The sequence below is a fragment of the Gasterosteus aculeatus genome, chromosome 6, assembly GCF_964276395.1.
Source record: "Gasterosteus aculeatus chromosome 6, fGasAcu3.hap1.1, whole genome shotgun sequence".
In the NCBI taxonomy this organism is placed as follows: domain Eukaryota; kingdom Metazoa; phylum Chordata; class Actinopteri; order Perciformes; family Gasterosteidae; genus Gasterosteus; species Gasterosteus aculeatus.
In genome coordinates this window covers 17,597,421-17,616,641 of record NC_135693.1, presented here as the reverse complement: position 1 = coordinate 17,616,641, position 19,221 = coordinate 17,597,421, and the positions used below count along the sequence as shown (strand labels likewise).

General features: G+C 45.2%; 1 protein-coding gene across 1 annotated transcript in view; it reads left to right on the top strand.

The window, feature by feature from the left end:
* The window catches only part of LOC120820640 (pro-neuregulin-3, membrane-bound isoform), a 222,154-nt gene that overhangs the window by 49,232 nt on the left and 153,701 nt on the right, over positions 1-19,221 (top strand). The gene's annotated exons all lie outside the window — the stretch shown is intronic.

The window sequence follows — 19,221 nt, the reverse complement described above, 5'->3', positions numbered from 1 at the left end:
CCGGGGTGGTGGGGTGGGGGGGTCACTGTGACAACTGATGGGATTTAATGCTGACGGATGACTGTGCGACAGAGAGAGGTGGGTGGGTGGGGGGGGGGGGGGGGGGACGAGGGCCACCACCAGCGCAGTTTGACACCGAGCGTATATCTTCATTTTCAGCCTCAAACTGTCATCCGTGTGGCGGAGCAGCGCGCACGACCCCGCGGCACAGACTCACATGCACTGGTGCAGGGAGAGGGTGCGGCGCCCCCCCACCCCCCACACACACACACATCCAGATGTTGCTCAAATAAAGAGATATTGAGTAAATGTAAGAAAATGTCCTTTCTGTCTGGTTTCAGTGTGCATTTTTATTCCGCCGGCACTCTGAGCAGGAGGGCCGTCCTCTGCGGTAGATTAGTTTTTACCATCCCGGGTGAGAAGATGGAATGCACCAATTAACGTGACTTTTGACAAATTAACTTCAGCACGAGTTCCCCTTAGGAACCAAACTGCTGGGATTTATAATATTTGCTGTTTATTCTGATAGACGGCAGCCTCATTTTCCTGCGGAGAAAGGAGTGAACCGATGGTTAATTGTGGGATTCAGTCACAGTTTTTAGGCTGTTAAGAGCCCAAGGATTCAGCCCTTCTCTCTTTAATGTTTAATGCAACGGTGACTAAGAGGGAAAGAAGCGAGCGAGGACGTCACGCAGTGTGAATGTGCTAATTCTGGTCCAAAGCACTTGGGCTCCCATTCAGTTTCTGTAAGATAAAACCAAGCTCAGCCAGCCGGCCAAAAATATTACTTGGATGCTGGTCCACATTCTCGTGTCTCACTCAAATCATCCGTGGATGAAAACATTGTTTATTGGCAGCGGGACCCAAATGTCTTCGACATGAGGAGAATTCTAGTTGAACGAATGAGAATTCAGCCCGGTTCACTGAACCCAAGAGCCGCTGACGCAAAGCAAACAACGCACAGGGAGAGAAATGCGGCATTTCCTCGATCTTTACGGGATGACAAAGACAGTTCAGCGACTGTCACAACACGCCGTGCCGCTCTCTGCCTGCAGCCGTTAGCTTGGCTGCTTAGACGGAGCTGAAATGGGCCGGAGCGAAGAGACTCAAAACCTACAGCCAACAACATACTCGACGCGCTGCCTCTCTGTGACATTTCAACTGTGGCTTGGGGGCCGTGTGGAGACATTTGATGTGTTTGTGTGTGCATGCAAGTCTATACATGCACGTTCGTTTATGTGCATGAATTGTTAATGTGACAGCGTGATGGGACGTTAACGTATAACTTTGCTATCAGAACACGTCAGAACGTCTTTTTGGAGCCATGATTGATGGAAAATTTGCACGACACAGTAACAACACAAGATTAAAAAACACAACATGTTGTGTAACGTCACGCAGAGAGTTTAGGGCCAGAATGCGTCCTAAAGCAACACAGGCCGTCACGCAGTACTGTGGTTCAAAGCTGCGTGCGGCAAATCCCAGCTTCAAGATGCTGTGGAAATCATTAAACAGCACATTTCACTTTGAGCTCCATTCATAATGAATCCGCACTGGTTTGCTGCTGCAAGCCGGGTCAATGGTACTATATTAAGGCTTAAGATTCATGTGAAGAAATAAATAAATAGCATTAAGTTTAAATCCCGAGGGTGCACATTCTGTACTTGACTTGACTTTATTAAATATAAAATGTGTGACCTAAGCACACAAAGTTCACCAAGTGAAAATGAAAAAACATTTCCAGTTAAATCCTTTGTCATCTGTCTGTGTTTGTCTTGCTGGCATTTCATTGGGTAAGAAGAATCTTGAGGCTTAAAAAATATATATTGTTATTAGAAATACACGAAATGACCTGTGTTTCTTCACAGCCGATGATTCTTTTAACTTGCATACCTTCGTACATAAAATGCATGAGCAACGTTTCTTACGTAACTTCGTATGACGTCTACGTGAGCTCATGTGACTCCACGTTGAGTTGGTGTTTCCCACAGGACACAAACACCGGTCTCAAACAGATAGTGGTTGTTTTTAACTTTGCCGATATCACAACTGTCCCTCAGACAGATTCATGGATTGTTGGAAATCATCTACTGCCAACCGACAAAATAGAAATACCCAATTATCTCAAAACAACCAGTATTGTTGAAAATTCACAGCGGCTGACTGAGAAAGTCATTTTTCATGGACTTCACAGAATTTCTATTTTTGTTTAGAAAAGTAGAATAAACGTATATTTCTTTACTTTAATGCCCATTAAATGCAGCTGTTCTTTGCACACAAACACAGATGTTCACACACTGTCGCACAAAGCGTCGGTAGCACCAGAACTTTTCCAGTTTAATGATCCATTCTTGAGATGCAATTAGACAACCTGTCAGCAGTCACTGTGTGTGTGTGTGTGTGTGTGTGTGAGAGAGTTCATGTAGCTGTCATTGTGTGGGCATTTGTGTTTGCCTCTCCTGAGGTGTAATTACTGGTGGTGCTGCCACACGGGCCGACCAGGAGAGGAGCGCTGGCAGTAATTGGCTGGATTGGACCTGCAGAGAAACACGTGTACAGCAGAGGAACAGACAGGAGGACACAAAGAGCCCCGGGACCGAGGGGACAACGTCTCTCCTCTGGCGTGGAGAGAGAGGAGACGGAGACTCAGACATCCATCTGGTACCGTCGACGCGGAAGGAGCCACATGTGAGCATCGGGTGGGGGGGCCGAGCTCGGCGCCGACCCGCGGCGATAAGCGAGGCGTTCGGCAGTGAAAGGAAACATTTCGCGAGCGAAGCCGGACTAGTTGCCATCCGACCAGCACCCACGATCTTAAACTTCCCCTGACCGCAACGATGGAGGAGTCGGCTAATTAGACGCTCGCGTGCATCCTGCGGTCTGCTTTTGATGACTTGTTGGAATCCGTCCAGCGTTCTAACTAATCGGAGGCGCGATAAGCCCGTTAGTGTGCGTTAAAGCATGCTCCAGCATCTCCTGGTGCTCATGTATTCATCGGCAAGCTGTTGGCCTTCCTTACGTCAGCGCTTCTTGACCCATGGGGACCAGAACCTGATCCATACTGTCCCTGTCAGCCAGATGCTAATGAGGCCGAAGCCCAAGTGCCCCCCTCCACATCTGTCATGCAACGTCGCAACAAACGGACAGAACAAACGGATGGTTTGCGGGACAAAAGGTGGAGTGATCCCTCCGAAGCAAAACAGGCCCAGCTGTTCCTCCATCCAGCTGTTTCTCCCTGGCCGGCCTCCTTCCACACACCTGCACTTCCTTTTAGCTGTAATGGAACAAAGGCGACTCGAGATGGCTGTCTTCCATTTGCAGAAAATCACAGACTTCCAGTTGAGATAAATTGAGTGGAAGGGTGGCGTTGAGGTAGCGCGTCGCTGTGGGTCACATCTGCATGTTTTGTACTAACAACAGGGAGGAGGCGCCGTAAAGATTGTTCATTTCAGAGATGAGATTATTCAACGATTGTCTCGAACTGTGCAAACAAAATGAGAAGCTTCTGTAATTATTGCCCGAGGCAAATGTATTATAAGCATTTTACATAAGTAATTACCTGCAATATTAACACGTCGCTTTTTCAACAACAGCATTTAGCTCATTAGAAAAGTGCTTCACTATCAAGTGAAATCGAAATGTTCACGGATTAGAAATGTATATTCTCCGTCATTTCATTTTCAGTAATTCCACCAAACGCACTATTTAAGTCACGTGGATGTGTGCGCACACACTGTGAGTTGCTGATGCAGCTCATGGCATCCGTATCAGATCCAGATCGCAAACCCACAGGGGACAGAAAAGGCAATTGAACAAAATTTGACATGCAAAAAATAACTAATAAGATCGTATAGATCCACAGCGGTCAGACACACGGAAGCACGAACGAGGAGAGGAGACACTGACGCTCACACGTTGGATAAATGGAGGGATTCTGGGGAGAGTCACTGAGGGCGAGATAGAGGCCGATATCAACAGATGGATCGGTGCGGTGAATGAAAGAGGACGCAGTTTCCAATAAGGAAAGCACACACGGATGCATAAATATGAGACAAGGAAAACCTTCCTGGGCTTATCAGTGCTTGGGGAATAGACCCTTATCATCGTAATCGTTCTGCATCTTAATGTGCGCAGATAAACTGTCTACAACACATGCTGCACCTAAACCCGCCTCCGGATTTCCACCCAACACTTTTACTTTTGCATGCTGCTGTGTTTGTAACTACTAACATGCGGCGATCAGAACCTTTAAAGGATCTGGTGGTGAAAACGTTACGCCGAACCGCGTCGGCCCCGCGTGAAACCAAGGCGTGAAACCCACCGTGCAAACCACCAAACCACAAGCACTTGTTTGGCTGCATTATTGACAATGGGATTAGGTTAAAAAACTGTTGGAGGTTTATTCTGAAAGTAAACTGTATTCATGTGAAGGGGCAGCGCGGTCCGAACTACACTGGAAGACAAAGACGAATGTGCAGAGGAATATATATAAAAGCAAGATAAATATATATATATATATATATACATGTGAATATATTCACAGCGCTGTGATGCGCCTGTGGAGCAGTCTGACAAATTACCTTTAATAGGAAATAAGGAAATGACCGTGAGACAAAAGTTGGTGTTGGTGAATCTCCGTCTGTACAACCGGAGAGACGTAGTGCATAAGAGAAGTGCCGCTTGGGTGCAGCGTGGTTAAACTTTCATCACGTTACTCTTCTGCATGATGGATGGAATTATATAACTTGCTGCTTTAAATAGGAGCCGAGAGTGATATTAGTATTTTTACTTGGTTTACACTTCCTCACCCGGCTGATCTGGTTCTTTTGAGAGGAGTGAATGCGTGTGACCAGCAGGAAGGGACGTTACTGGACGCTCAAAGGCGAAGACGTCGAGGTACGGTAGGAGCCGATGTACGAGGATACTTTGCACTGAACCATCCGACCCTTGAAGTCCACGGAGAGGCGGACGAAAGAGAAGCAGCCGGTTATCCTGAAAGAATTTTGGATGTAATCCGTCTGTTCTTGCATAATTTAAACTTTCCAACGGACAACTTGTCTAAATGAAAGCCAGAGTTGTTACAGCTTCTGAGCTCTGCCCTGCGATCCAAGCAAGGTCACTTTTACACACACACACACACACACACACACACACACACACACACACACACACCTACACACCTACTGTGTATGAAGAGACCAGATGGACGCTCTACACCAGCTCGACCGCATACGGCACTCATGTGACCCCGGCCACCTGGGCTCCGGAAGGTGACGGCGTGTCGCCGCAGTGAACACACACACACACACACGCACGCATACACACACACGCACACACAGCTGGACGCACGGTATGCAGCAAACCCAAACAGTGAATGGCCACGAACCTCCTGGTGCTGTTCACGTAAACGCTTCCCTTAAACAGGCCCCTGCATCTGATGTGATGATGAGTGATGGGCCGACGAAGGCTCCGCGGCGCGTGAGGAATATATTACCTGCACTCAAATATGATCAGCTAATTCTTACCTTCCTGACCGCTACGGCTCACTGAAGCAGTGGGGCCTTTATTGTCATTAATATACTGCAGGGAGATTAGACGTGAGGACACATTTTGACACAGATGTGCTACGTTCACAGCGGCTTCAATTTGCGGTGGTCTCCAGAATGTGGACCCCGGTAGATGTGTTGGTTTAGAGTCACAGCAGCATAAGAATATAGGATACATACACTCTGCTGATTGATGGTGATACATTTAAGAAGAAAGCGCAGCATTTATTTTGGCTTTCGCTCCATTTGCCGAGCAAACCCCTTCTTCCCTCTTTGTTGCACAATTCACTGCGCTTCATTTTCTGTTTCAGACGCGATGCCACGTTACATCAATGTCTCTCCAATATCTCCAATACATTATTGAAAGAAACTTTATGTAAAATGTGTAGATGTTTAAAATAGTGTGACACATAATTGATGATGTCTAATGTACTTTGTTCGAGAGCGAATGGATCCAAGGTGGACCACGGAGGACAGTGGTTTCTGCTACTGGTGCAATATGAATATTCACGTTGTTGTACTAATTAGATCGGTGTGGTGGAAGTATTAGAAACGTCCTTTGGTGTTGTATTCTAGTTGGATTACAGAGGGCGGTTGGTTCGTCCGTGGGAGACCAAGTGAAGTTGCTTTAAACTATTTCATCCACTTAAAAGAGAAGGTCACATGTTACTCATTAACCTTTGAAAAAAAAATGTAAATGTTTCAAGGTTTTAAGGAATAAGTAAGATACTTAAAGCTTAAGTAAAGCTTTTTGCAACATTTCAAATATCCTTTTTTAATGAAGTACTTTTATATCGTCCCTCTTGTATTAGTGCGTCAAAGAAAGTAGATGCATTGCGTTCAGGATCGTTTACTGTTTCATCAACACGCCATAAATGTTTATTTTCATTTGCACTGTTCTTGCTGAGGGCGACTCGATAATGGCCCACAATGCACCTGCACACGCTACCATCGATATCTTAGCGAGCGCACGTCAGCATGGAGGAGCTGTGCAACAAGTACCTGCCCCGGTGGATAATGCACGAGGGGGGGAGCTCCAAAACACACAGCTGGGGAGGGAATGCAGAGGTGGAAAGGAGAAAGGAACCGATCGACCGATGTACTTTGAGCTCATTGAGCACAAACTTGTCATCTCCTTTTACCGCCTCCCAAAGGCAGAAGGATGGAGGGAGGTGTTAGAAAAACACAAAGACTGATCCTCACTCGCTTGAGCAGACAAGCAATCTTTGGATTCCCATTTTTATCCACAGAGAAATCACAATCAAGACAAAGTAAGGAAACCATGATACGAGAATGAGACGGTTTTGTTTAGAAAGTAACTGCACTCCTGCTTGCACTGTGTTGTTCCCCTTCACGGTTAATTGGGGCTTTTTGATTGGCTGCTGTGGCTCGTATTGTTTTGTGATGTCAGCGGGGGGGATTAATGGCGGAAGAGCGTTGGCTTTTCTTTATTGTTGCTGTCAATCTGCATCCTTGAGGCAGAGAAACTGAAGAGTTTTCTTCCTCGCTTTGCCTGCAGGGAAACTGAGCTGCTTTCTTGTTGTTGAACAAAAAAGGATGATTGGGAAAATGTCATATATTTGTTTTGTGGAGTCGGTGCTATTTGTGTCTCATTCAAAAACACACGGATGTGTGTGCTGCACAAAAACATATTAGCTCAGTCATGCTTCTCATCGGTGTAGAAGGTGAAAGGAAAACGTGTTCCATCTTTTTTTTGGTAGATCATTTGTAAATGTATTTCTTTCGACTTTTTTTTTATCTTTAATGACGTCCTGAAATTGTGGTTTTGTTAACCCAATAGCCCGTTATTTAAAAATTTCATTTCCGAAGGAATAAAACCTGAAAAGCATCGCTGAAAGGATGAATCTATTATTTAAATTATAGTTTTTTATTTCCGAGTGAAAAATAAATCATCTCTAAATCCAATCATCCGTCCAAACATCCATCTTGATTTTAAAATTCTAGGTGGTGCTTATTCAAAAACACAGAACTCTCATTCACAAAATGTTGCTTCCAAAATAGTAATAATTTTCTTTCCCTTGAACAAAATGCTTCGTCACAGGGCTCCTCTTGCTTCCACCATTTCTACTTAAATGGCGTGTAGGATCGGCGTGTGGGATCGGCGTGTGATTGAATGTCAGCTCTGGCTGAATGGCCCACGGAGCCTCTGAAGACATGCAGAGGATTTAAAGCACGTCCCAACGAGGCTCTGACACACAACTGCTGCCACGTGATTCACTTTCTAGCAGTCGGCCGTCTTTTGTTCGTCGCTGGAGAGAAACTCGGCCGCCAGCTGAGAGACTCGTGCTGTAAAGAAGCTGCATTCAGACAGCGAAGCAAGCTGTGATCTGACCTGGATGATGATCAAATCCTCAGCAAAATAGTGACACATTTGCACAAGTGCTCTCCCATTTGACGCTGGTACGAAAGAAACAGTAGGGGCACATGATGTGTGTGTGTATTTTGCAGTCATGTTAGATTCATTTTGAAAGTTAGAAATGTCACAGTTAATAAATCCTCAGATCTTTTTAAAATGCCAAACACGAGTAGTTACAGCTTTTAAAAAGGAAATGATATTTGGACGGTAAGGCTCGAGCTTAAGACGTGTTATTATGATCAAACGTAAAGAGACTTATAATCTGAGTATCGGAGGCTTTTGTTTCGCATTCAGAGGCAGCAGAAGAAACGGAATGTTTCTCAACATCCTGCTATGAAAAACAAGTGAGAGTCGGCGATATAGAGTTTTTAGCCTGGATTCAGAGGTGCTAACGCGTAGCATGTTTGTTAACTCAAGGCAGGATTCCAGTTTAGTCTTAGAAAACGTTCTTATTACAAACCTGTTGCCATGTTTTACCACTTGTCAATGAAACAGGTGCTGGTCTGATTATTATGGTACTATTTTACGTGTTGTCCTTTGGGCCGCGGTGGCTATCGCTACCACAGCAAAACACACAAGTTAAAAGTTAAAACACAGGAGTTACTGCACGGGAGCCAAAATGTGCATCAATGTAGATCAGACAGAATCATTATGTGACTGAAAAAAATACCAAACAGAATATTCCAAATACAGAAAAGTGATAATAAGTCATTGAGGGGGGCCATTTCTTTTCTACGGCCGTACATGGCTGTGGTCCCGAGCTTATGCTTTACATACACACGGTCGGCTGCTAACAGGACTTTGTCTCGGGACTCGAACCCGCAGCCAGCCAGCTGTCTGCCGCTGGGCTGCTGGCCGAGCTCCACCTCTGAGCTCATCGCTAGCCTCCCCCCACCCCGTCCCCCGCGCACCCTCACACAGATGGGACGAAAGCACACAGTCACGTGGACGCACACACTCACAGCTTCGGCGCCCGTGGTGCTGTGTTCGGATTGGACCATCTGTTCCAGAGTCACCTGACAGGTGCGTCTCTCTCTCCTCTTTGTCCTCTACTCTTTGTCGGGATGCGGGAAAGTGTCACATGCATCCCTCATTTGCATATATAAGTCAGCTGTTAACCACTGGCATGTCAATCAGTAACTCCTGTTCCTTCGTACCTTTCTACGTGTATTCAACTAAAAGATGCCGGAGACGATATTCTCCACTGAAGACGTGATCCAACGTGTGATAAATGGAGCACTATTATGAAAAGCTCATGCTGTGTTCTGACCTTTTAATATCTAGAATTTCTTTAACGTGCTAACGATTTGGTGGTCATGACTTTTGGGGACTGTTAGGGTGGGGGGTGAGGTGAATTTGGTGGGCCCAAAAGCACACGCACGGCAGTCTTGGATCTTCAGCCAAAATTAGTTTTATTTTCTCACAAAAAACAAACAAGGGGAACACGGGAAACAGAAAGGCGCTCCTCTGACTCAACTGGAGTCGGGAGGGAAACTCCACCGACGTCTGGCAGTCTGGGGTGGCTCAAACAGGGTCTGGTGTGGATACCCGAGGCCCGACACCAGATTCACAGTCCAACTCGAAAAAAAAAAGGCAGGTTACGTGCACTCCGAGGTACTCCGTGGATCTGACACCAAAACAAACCAAAAACATGAATCAACTGGTCTAGCTGCTGAATCTAAGTATCTACGGCACCTGAGACCAGCCTGGGTACTGGGACGGACTGACGACGAGCCTCAGACAGCAGGAGCCTTTATACTCGTCACCAGTGATCCCCGGAATGAGCCACAGCTGGGCACGTGGGAGAGGGGTGGGGCCGGAGGCGGAACACACAGGTGGAAACTATAGGTGGAAGAAACAAAACAAGCAAAAACAAAAGCAGACTGGGGGGAAAAACTGTTAATAAAACCGGGTCCCTAACAGGGACATTACGTCCAATCACAACCATCACCATCAACCTGGCTTTAAATCAAATTCACCGCGCGTCCCCTCAAGACTGGTGAAACAAGTCTGCATTCACACACACAACCTCCCTCTCAACCCTCAAAGACCATTTTACTCCAGTGAAGGGAACTGATGCATTCCAGTCTATGGTAATGCAGGACGTGTGTTGACACGATTTGACAGACCAGTGAAGACTGCGGCTCACAGAACCAGCCACGGGCTGAGAAAGTACGGCTGCTGCAACATCACACATTTGCAAAGCATGTTTTTTTATTTAAATGTGCAATCTCATATATCTCATGTCCCCAATGGCTGCTCTCCTCGCTCCAGGGGAACATTATACTTTTTTTGCAAAAGCATTCAAGCTGCCAATTGTATTTTTCCACATGCAAAAGAATAGAATACCTAAAATCAATAGCTGGATCACAACCAGATCTGCATCTGCATTGGTCTGTAATTTAAACTCATTTAGCAGGAATCAGGTCGCCTCAGATTATGGAATTGCCCATAAAAATTCTATAAATTGACTGAATTAATTAGGAAAACAAAGAGGACGGGAAGAAGGGTCGATGCAGGGAGAGATTCTAAACTCAACCGAAGGCGAGAAAAGAGAGACGAGGGAGAGGATTTCATCTACATTATCTTCTATATTACCCCAGAGAGCCTAAACTCTGTTGAGCTGCAAGAAGATTAATAACGTGTATGACGAAAAAAGCAGACGGGCATGAAATACTCCAAATCAACAAGTATTAACTGCTAACCCTCGAGTCATTTAAGTCCCACCGACTTTGTTTGAGCGGTATTAGTGTGCGTGCGTTGTGTTGTTTGCCTACTCCCATCGCACTTCGCCTCCAAGCGGAAAGAATGCCGTGACGTTGGGTGGATTGTGTTTAACTTTGGAGACCGCAGAAACGTCGAGGGCTCTTTGCACACCTGAGCACTGGCACCTGTTATTTGCAGATACAGTGTGATTGGAAGGAGATGCATGAGGAGCTTTGCATTCATTTGGTAATCCTCGCTGCTGGCACGCAGGCTATTAACACACTGATGCTTCAAAGAGGGAGAGAGAGAGCGCCGTGGGTTTGGAATGCTTCATTTGCCGTTTGCATCCTTTAAGGTTCCTCAGCAGTTCATCTCGATGACGTCTGCATGCACACGCGTAGAAGTGGTAAAACACAAAGAGCTTAAAGATACTGAGTTTGAAGTGAAATGAATACAAAAGGTTTGATCTGACAAGGAGCCGTTGGAACATGACAGTAGTATGTTGACCGCTGTCTGACTGACATGTTCACAGCCCGGACCCTAAACGCTTTGGGGTCACCTGTAATGCTCATTGTGCTATTGTTGGTCTAACTACCTCCGGTCATGTTAGGAACTCTGATGCACAGCTTTACAGGATGAGCATATAAGTCAACACTTTAGTTTTGATGTCCATCAATCATTTGTTGGACCAATGTCCACATGCGCTTTGTTTATTGTTGTCCATAAACGTGTGTGTCTGCTGTTAAATGCCTTAAAAGGACGATGAACTCAATCCAATGTTGTTGTTTTTTCTCAAAAGCGTGTTTGTGAGGCCCTCAAAAGATGTATTTTTGTTTAGTGATCATGAAACAAGGTCTGTTCTATGCAGCAGCTTTCTGAGCATGCATGTGTGTGTAGATTCCTTTTTCCACGTGGCAGATGGTGTGGATCAATCATGTCTTGTTGATGAGGTCACATGACAGCACACCTGTGGCTACTTAAGCAGGTTTCTCTGTGAAGTTAATCATTGAGATAAAGAGGAGGTACCATGCAGTCATTCGAGTTTTTTCACTGGAAGGTCAACGACACCTTTGGTTTCTTTACGACAATGTTTATGCTGAATGTTAACGTCTAAAAAAAGCACCTTTTTTTTTTTACTATACAAAACACACGTTAGTGAAAGGAAAAGTAGAGAAACTGAAGAACAGAGGGAGAGGAAAAAATGCACTGATGACATCAACACCTTAATATTTAAATGAAGTCCGTCCGGACTTTTCACGCAGTACTTTCAGATGGAACATTTTGGTTGGACAAGCTACCACCACACACACACACACACACACACACACACAGGATCACACTGACTCAGCAAAATATCACATCAGTCAGTAACGTTCAAGCTCTTCTAAAAAGCAAAGCTTTTTGGCTAAACTTGATCCTATTTTTTTTTGTTAAAAGTTGAGCGACAAAGTTATGATAAAAAAACTAAAATAACAACATGATGACTTAATCAGTTGTCCGCCAAAGTGCAGTGAAGTAGCCACGAGTTGATGCTCCTCTGGCACAAAATCACAGGGCAATACATAAGAAGGGAGAGCGGAAGTGTGGTGATTAAAAGAAGAAAAGAGCACGAGTGATAAAATCACTTCAACACTACGAGATCAAATGTCAATCTGTCACCTTTTCAGAGACAAAGACTAAAGGAAATAAATTGTCACGATCCGACTTCGCCGTCTGGACACTAAAAGACAGAGAGGACTTCCTACGGTATTTTAAGAAATACAAAAAAAGCTTCCTACTTCGGTCTGAAATGGATTAGTAGACATTGACTTTGGATGGCAGAGTGAACAAACAGACCGATGCACTAATACACAGACATTAAAGGCATCAACACCAGATCAATTCCGTCTGGTGACCGCTGCGTGAACAGAAGACCTTCGCTTCAACTTCAAAGCCGACCTGAGAAAGCAGCCGAGGCCGACGCTGTCAAAGAGAGTTGAAAGGAATGCACCAGCTTTATTGAGCATTTTAAATAGTCTCCACTATGTAACCGGCTTTTTTACATCATGGCCTCTCCCAAAGGGGATTCCTGGGTGATGTTCTTTCATCCACGTCCAGCACTTTTTTTTAAAGTATTGAGTTATCCAATGTTCTTGATTGGGCTGCAGTTTTAAAACAGCCTCCAGGTTGCAATTGGCTCAAGATAGAGTTCTCTAGAGATCCCTGTTGCAGTGTCTGATTGTTTCAAAGTTTCTTTTTTTAACCTGCAAAGATGCACGTTCATGTATTTAAGTCCCTAAAAAAACGTTTCTGTAACGTCAAGCTAAAAAGTGTCAAGCTGTCTGCAAATACTCATAACTATGAGTGAATTTGTTTTTTGTAGTAAGACAGTTTTGAGCTGAAGGGAGGAGGAGACACGAGGTGTGCTTTAGAGTCTTTGAATGTTTAAATATACCACCTCTTTCCGTCCCCATCACTCTCCCTCGCTCTCTCCGCCTTTCCTCTGTGGAATCGGGCGACGAAGAAAGCAATTAAAACGGAATTGCCGCAGCTAGACCGAGAAGCAGACAGAGGAGGGGAGCGGGGAGGCAGAAGAAAGAGGTTGGGAGACGGAAAGAGGGAGGTAGAGAGGGAGGTGAGGAATTGAGGAGATGGGTACGGACGCAAAGCTGAATTTCAGAAACAGCCGCCTACATCATCGTGCTCATTAAGACTCTCAGGCTTTCACATTAGAGAGCTGCTTGTGAAGTGCTTATGTGAGTCTGTGTGCACCACACGTGGGTGCATTCACGCCCATTTGAGTGTATGGCTGCATCATTTGCTGTCCTTAACGTGCATGTACAGTGTGTCTTTGTCCATGCTTGTTTGTTGGTGTTGGGCAAAGTGTTTGCTTATGCGTATCGGGTGTACATGAAATCCGTTGAATGTGGGCACGTTGTCGCTAAGTTCCTGCTTTCAGAGCAGTGTGTGGGAGAGCTCGGCAGCTGCAGTGTGAGCACGCTGCCGTAAGCTTCTGATGGGAAATGAAGCCGCGTGCTCCTGGGAATATCCTTGATGGCATATGAAGGCTTCATCGTGCATCTTTTAAAAGGAACAAAAATGAAAATAATCCAATAGACACTGATGTCACTGACATTGCTAGAACGTACGTGATAGAAATGGTCAGATGTATGCACAGAGCTGGATGTCGATGCTATGTACCTTTTTTCAGTTACCCACTGAAATAAACGAGCACCAAGCTGAAACTACTCCAGTTAAAATATACCTTCGATAAACCCCTCTGTGCCCTTAGGGAGAAATAAAATACTTGTTTGCAGGCTTTTCCTTAGGGCCAATGGATTTAATGAAATGTGCAATTTCCCCACTATCGCATCACCCTCAACCCTTAGAGTTTGTTCCTCTGCTCGCTCTGAAAACTAAAATGTTCTTTGCTAGCAGCTAGAGGGGCTAGCAACTAGACGGGCTAGCAACTAGAAGGGCTAGCAGCTAGAGGGGCTAGAACCAAGATGGGCTAGCAGCTAGAGGAGCTAGAACCAAGATGGGCTAGCAGCTAGAGGGGCTAGAACCAAGACGGGCTAGCAGCTAGAGGGGCTAAAACCTAGAAGGGCTAGCAGCTAGAGGGGCTAGAAACTAGAAGGGCTAGCAGCTAGAGGGGCTAGAAACTAGAAGGGCTAGCAACTAGAAGGGCTAGCAGCTAGAGGGGCTAGCAGCTAGAGGGGCTAGAAACTAGAGGGGCTAAAACCTAGAAGGGCTAGCAGCTAGAGGGGCTATGAACCAGAGGGGCTAGCAGCTAGAGGGGCTAGAAACCAGAAGGGCTATTAGCTAGAGGGGCTGAAAACTACAAGGGCTAGCAGCTAGAGGGGCTAGAACCTAGAAGGGCTAGCAGCTAGAGGGGCTATGAACCAGAGGGGCTAGTAGCTAGAGGGGTTAGAAACCAGAAGGGCTAGCAGCTAGAGGGGCTGAAAACTAGAGGAGCTAGCAGCTAGAGGGGCTAGAAAATAGAGGGGCTAGCAGCTAGAGGGGCTAGAAACTAGAAGGGCTAGCAGCTAGAGGGGCTAGAAACTAGAAGGGCTAGCAGCTAGAGGGGCTAGAAACTTGAAGGGCTATCAGCCAGAGGTTGTGCGAGCCAGAAGGATACCCCCAGAGCTTCTACTTGCAGTTAACCGGAGGGTGGAGACACACTTCCACTGCTTGAGCCCTGAGCAGTCTTCTAGTGAGAGACACACACACATCGCTGACATTAAGATGGAAGTGCTCTATTTGTATCACTTTAGCCTCAATATGATCATCCATGAATTTGATTTCATATATCATGCGATATGATGACTGAGCTTCACCTTGACAGCACTGCGGAAAGAAAAAGCTTTGCTAACAGGCTCTATTTTTAACCGGTGCAATGCTTACAACATTTTTTCAGATTATAAACCTGATTTTTTTTTGAGAGCGCCTAAAACTCTGCATACGAGTAGAAATACAAGGAGCTGGACAATGACGCCTCTAGTGTGAGAAAAGGACTCGTTCATTTCCAGCCAATTTATTTTTTAGTCCCACTCTCTCTCTCTCGTTGCATGTTCACCATCCATCTGGTCACCCATCTCTCCCGACACTCATCTGCTCTAACCCTCTTCACACTCCTTCCCAGGAACGACTAGTCCTGCACGCAAATCCTCACACTCTGCTGTGCGTGTGAGTGTTTCTGTGCACGTGTGTCTGTGTGAACGTGTGAATCTGTACATGTGTGTCCCAGGTTGGTATCTGTTTGATGTGTGATCAAAGGCTGTCCCAATTGGGATAAGCAGGCAAATAGACCAATCTGCATTCTGAGTGTGTGTGTGTGTTTGGCCGCAGCCAATGTCTGTTTTCTGCATAATTTTGTATTGTTTGCATGACGTGTGAGCTCTGTGACATCCTCCCCCTGCCGTGACACGGTCTCGTCTTAGCTCTAACTAGAGACAGGATTCCCCATCTGTATTCATGCACGGTTCACTAGCGCCAGGAACACATGCTCGCACTACTACACACACACATACATAGCCGATAAGGAAAAAATAAAAAGATCTTAAAGTACCCTCCTCACAGATTCTGAGGGCATTTATTTTTTATACACAACATGCATGTGTATGTTTAAACGTGTCTGTGCTCTTACTACTAGTCACGCAAACACGTCACGTTGCAGAAAATCGCATGAACTCGAGGTCTGCAACGTGCAGTAATCTCCAGAAAGCTATTCTACCAGTCAAAGGGATCACTGTGTGTGTAGTTCATGCTAAAAGTGTTTTTCATTTTTACATTGTTATCAAAAGGAGCTTGTTTAAACCAACCTTTCCGGTGGGGAATCGCTTTGGCTGCTGGATGACAGTGATTTGAGTGAGTGGAACATTCATTTCTTCTACGATATTCTTTGAAACGGTGCCGTTTGCTGGTTTTGATCATGGTCTTATTCTTGAAAGCTTGAATACTTTCCTCAGATTCAAACTGGCCTTTGGAATCGAGTTGAATGAACCCATAATGTTGTATTACTAGTTGAGATATGAGATGTGTGCACATTATTTTCTTCGTGGGCTTTAGCAACATATCATTACCCACGAAATCATCTCCTGTTATTTACATCATTTGATTACTTCTTTTTTAATGTAAGTGGAGGCATGTTTTTTTTTCTTTTTAACTCATATAAACAAACCTCTCTTACACGGCATCTTCATTATGAATCTGCAATGGAGTCCAATTTAGAACAGAGCGGGTAACGCTGTCACATGAAGCCCCGTCCCCTCTGCTGATGGTGTTGTGGTGCAGCTCTGGATGGATTTGCTGTTATTCTTACGTAGGCAGACGGATGTAAACGTTGCTGAGGCACTAAAATGAACCTTCTCAAAGGAATTTAAAGAAACTAGGAGCGGCCAAAATGTCCTCACTTTCTATAAATCACTTCGATCTGTGGTTAAAAACGTTGGTACTCAAAGTGGGAGAACACACACGCGTACACACACACAAACAAAAACAAACATCTAAATCCCTAAGCACACCTGGGGTCAGTGCACCCGTCTACTAGGAGAGTAAAAAAAGTTGTGCTCATTTATCGAAGTCTCTGAGGTGCATGAGTGTGTTTACCTGGACGTGTAGATGAAAGAACGTAGTAGTTTGTGTCTTATGTATGTGCGCATGTTTCTCTGTGTGTCTGTTTACGTGCATGCGTTGGGTTTTGTGTGTGTGTGTGTGTGTGTGTGTGTGTGTGTGTGTGTGCTGTCTGAGGAAGGAAGCTGCTTACGTCGGCATTCCCTCCCTTATTCCCACCGCTGCTGATCTCCGCACATGATTAAAGATGAAGACAGAGGTTGAGAGGGAGGAAGAGAGATTTAAAAAGGCTGAATCATACACAGAGGGCCTCATACGGGTCAGTAACCTTCACATTCAACCCTCTGGGAACGTCACATAAGCATCAGGACCAGTCGGATGAGGTTTGAGGCCAAAACAGACACTGAATTTTTTCTTTATCTCAATAACAACGGTGAATTAAAATATACCTGAATGAGTGTTTACAAGGACATGCCTACTTTTGTATGTATATGAAAACAGTACCTCAGGGACGACTTACCTCTGGGAGACAAAAGTAGCTCTGCAGACTGTGTTTAGCTTTAGATACGTTCAAACAATAAATCACATCTATGGAGATGGGTCGCCACAATAAAACTCAAAGAACAGAAGTAGAAACAGTACAATGAAAAAAGAACTTCCTGACCCTGAAGACTGGAGAAAGATTGTAAGTAGAAAACTGCTATCTCCACATCTGGGTCCCCATAGCAGAAGAGGCCTGGAAATCCAAAACAACCTCAAATTTCAGGGGAGAAAAAGCTTACAGCTAGTCCCAAACGTCGATTGTAATGCAAAGCTGGAAGGGAAAGTCTCTGCACCAGAAGCAGTGGTTTTAAATAGCGACGGCAATCTGATCGAAACCAATCATAGATCTCCTCACATTAACTCAGCCACTTGAGGGTGGACTTAAACTTGGTGACCACTCCATTATGTGTTTTTCAATCAAAACACTTCAAGAGAGCCCCGTTGGGAATAGAACTACCTTGATTTTGATCTTAAATGCCTCTGCCGTAGTTGCGGTGATTGAGGTCGTGGACTAGACGGTCTGCACGTTGTCCTCACAACCGTGTGTGGGTTACTGCGCCCGTGCACTCGGGAGTATTCTCTCTGTCAGATAAGAGCATCCTTGTCGCCTGCTAAACGGAAACCAGGATATGCTCCCTGCACGCCGACGAGCCGGCAATATCACCCAATCCCCCCCCTTTTTTTTCCCGGTTGATTTCAGAGGATTGCAGCATCCGCTCTGCGTCAACGCGCTGGGGCTGCAGAACAAGACATCCGAATAATACAGGAGTAAAGTGAGCTGAACTGCAGGAACAAGGCCACCACCTAATCTTTATCTCCGGCTATCTGTTAAACATTGCAACAGCTGAAGTTAATTTCCAATATGCAGTCAATTTGCCTCTCCTTCTTTCTCCCGGCCCATCTGAAGTCAATCACAATTAATGAGCCTTCCACTTAGCGACAAATTAGCGGCACAGTATGCATGCATTAATTGTCCTTGTCCATCATGTTCTTGCCATCTATTTTGTCCTCAGGACTCCTTCTTGGTGATTGGTGGGTTATTCCCTGGTGGTCAGCGGTGCTGTGCTGTGTTGCTGGATTTCTTCCTATGAATCGGCAGATAAAAGTTCTCGCAGCCATTTGAATTCAAATGAAACGAGAAAAAAAAAAGATCCAGATCTTGTTAAACGCTATGAGGATTTACATCTGCTGGCTTCCACATACATGTGATCCCGTTCTGGACCTTTTAGCATGCTCATCCTCCCGTGGCAGTACGGTGCTTTTAGCAGTTAGATGCTAGTGCAAGCGAGGAAAGGAGCTTCCTGTTCGATTGGTCGAGAAGACAGCGGCTTCAGGAGATGAGAGTAAATGGATACTCCGCTCAGGGCAACGTTTCCAGACCGCTATTTCCTTTTGTTGACACACGTGGGTAAATGAAACGCATATGAGACGTCTGATGCCCAAACAAGACTCAGCAAAGCAGCGCGGAGGAACGCAAGCAGCGTTTTGGGTTTGGCTCTACGCTGTGTTGGTAGATGATAGCTTTCTCCATCTTATTACTCCATCCCTGCACGTTTGTTGTTTAATCATTCGATCGTCCTTGTGTTTTTTATTTCCCTGCCGGAAGAGTTGAGTGTGAACTCGCAAACACACGTTTTTCTTCACAAATTACCGAACAACATAATCAGCAACACCTAAACTGTCATAGGGTTGCATATCAAACGATTTACAGGCTTCTAATCCTGGAATACAGCTTCACAACCTTCCTTGAATTAATTGGGACGCGATGTCAGGTGCCTGTTGAGGAAGATCTATTAATCTCATGAGGAAGAAGAAAAGGGCTGCAGAAGGTTCCTCCTGATCCAAGTATTACTAGAAGAACTGATTTAACTCTCTAAGACAATGCTTCCTTTCGTAACTCCTTTAGTATAGGTTACATAAGATTCTCTTCAAGAAAACACACAATTCCGTCCCCCCCAACTAACTTTTATTTAACTGAATTAAACCGCTGATGTTTTT